Source organism: Cyprinodon variegatus, unplaced genomic scaffold, assembly GCF_000732505.1.
Source record: "Cyprinodon variegatus isolate N-32 unplaced genomic scaffold, C_variegatus-1.0 Scaffold851, whole genome shotgun sequence".
Taxonomy (NCBI): domain Eukaryota; kingdom Metazoa; phylum Chordata; class Actinopteri; order Cyprinodontiformes; family Cyprinodontidae; genus Cyprinodon; species Cyprinodon variegatus.
Genome location: NW_015151304.1, coordinates 40395 through 42420, shown reverse-complemented (window position 1 = coordinate 42420; position 2026 = coordinate 40395). Strand labels below are relative to the sequence as shown.

General features: G+C 46.0%; 1 protein-coding gene across 1 annotated transcript in view; it reads left to right on the top strand.

The window, feature by feature from the left end:
* LOC107099252 (disks large-associated protein 1-like) overlaps positions 1-2026 on the top strand; it is a gene marked incomplete at its 3' end in the record, with an annotated part of 53548 nt that overhangs the window by 12271 nt on the left and 39251 nt on the right. Inside the window, exon 2 of the mRNA XM_015397307.1 lies at positions 63-139. The remainder of the gene's footprint in view (positions 1-62; positions 140-2026) is intronic.

Here is a 2026-nt window from a genome sequence, read left to right as displayed (position 1 = left end):
ACAGCGCATAAAGAAAGGTGAGCTTCCTACTGATTTGTTCTGCTCTGTTTGTGTTTCCTTAGATAACTGGTGCAGAAATGAGACCTGCTAAAGGGAGACGTCAGTCTGTCCAACCTGCAACGATGAGGATTTAATCAAGGTGAGTGGAAGAGCGCCTTGCAGCGGGTCAGGAGGCCTGATTTTTAGCTTTTAGCTTCCTAACAGGGTTATTTTTCTTTATATTGTTTTGCTCAGCCAAAAAGGAAAAAAACAGTAGATAATGTTTTTTCAGTTGTAACATTTTTAGCCAGAATTGAAGCATTCCCCTGTTCTGAAATAAAAAGTTCAATGAACGACCCTCTGATCAAAATGAAAGTGGTGGACCTTAAAGCAACTGGAAAGAATGATCCGGATTCCATCATTCCTGGTGAGGATGAGGTCTTTCTGAAACGCCTTTATTGCAGCCTAATATAAAATCAGCAATATGACCAAACTTCAGGAAACGCAAAGAGATAAAAGGCCTGATAGGGAGCTTTATGTTTCCTCTGTGGAGTTTGACCAACCTGAGACCGTTGAACAAATGACTCACAGCGAGTCTGCGTCTATAAAAGGCTCAGTAATCACTGCAAACTAGAGAAAGGACATTTCCAGTGGATGGTTCATGCTTTCCTACTGATGGCTATAAAAAGCATCTCCACGCTGCCTGATGTCTGATGTCTCCTCCTCAGTGGTTCCACAGAGAAGGAGACATCAGAGGCATCTGAGCATTTTAAAGATTCCTAAAGGGAGATTATGGGTCATATAGTCGCTCCTGACAGAAGTGAGGTCTGATCAAATTCATCAGAAAAGAAGCGGCTTGGATTCTCTCTGACTGCAGCCTTTGGTTCACCAGGAGTCCCACCTAAAGTCATGGGGATGATCGTGGTCAGAAAAGCCTCCACTGCCTAAAAGAGTCGGTTTGAGGCGACCCTGACAGGAGGAGACGGGTGCTGAAAATGTGATTCATCCTTCTTTCACAGTCAGCCGCTTGTTTCCGTCCCCGCCTCCTTCACACATCCCACCACTGAGCTGTTCCTTTCTGTCTGTCCATTGTAGGCAAGAAAGAGCTGATCTCTCCTCAGATAGAAGGAGAGGGAGGTTAAGCCTACGCTCGGCTCCTCTCGTCTCACTTTCCCCTCCTCATCTCTTCTCTCTCTGGCTGCAGGGCTGCGTTGAATCATAATAGTCAGTGGGCGAACAGGCAGGAGCAAGAATCCTCTGCACAGATTGTGACGTGCAGCTTTGACGGAAGCGGGGGTCCGATTGAATCAACTGTAGAGATGGAGAAAGTGACATTCATCAGCATCTTCTTACCCCCCCCCTTCACTGCAATGACTGTTTGGTGTTTTCACTCGTCAACATGGCTGAAATGATCCAAGCTGTCTTTAGAGCGTGGGTTATATAACCAAGACAAACAGAGCTGTTCCAGGTTAGAGTGGCTGTGAAGCTAATGACTTCAGGTTCCTTTGTTAGATTCAAAGCGATCAGGTGGGGGTGGGGGGGCAGGTTCAGTACAGCAGGCCTCCATCCCCGCTGCCTGCCGTTCACCTTAATGCTGCGTTCACACCGAACGCCATCAAAGACGCTCCTGCTGCTTCATCTCTGATCCACATTAAGGTCAGACGTCCAGTAAAGTGAGTCCAGATGTTTCTGCTGCTCCTGAGTTCAATGAGAGAGCAGCTTTGCTACATTAGCTGTGATCAGCGGCTAGAAAGTAGCTTTAAAGGAAAGTTCAGTCAGCAGGAATAATCAACGGATCATTATTTATACCTAAAACTCACAGGTTTGCAGTGATTTAATGAATTTAGCGTTCATTAGTAAAAAAATTGAAACAATAATTTTCATCATGATCACTGAGTCTGGGAGCGGCCATTTTTGCCCAAATATAGTAGCCCCTCCCTCCTGCCATCTTCCAGCAGTGACGTCACGGTGCGGTAAGCCTAGCGCCATTCTCCCCGCTTTACAAGCTAAATCAATGGGCTCAATCAATGAACTACTAGACACATCT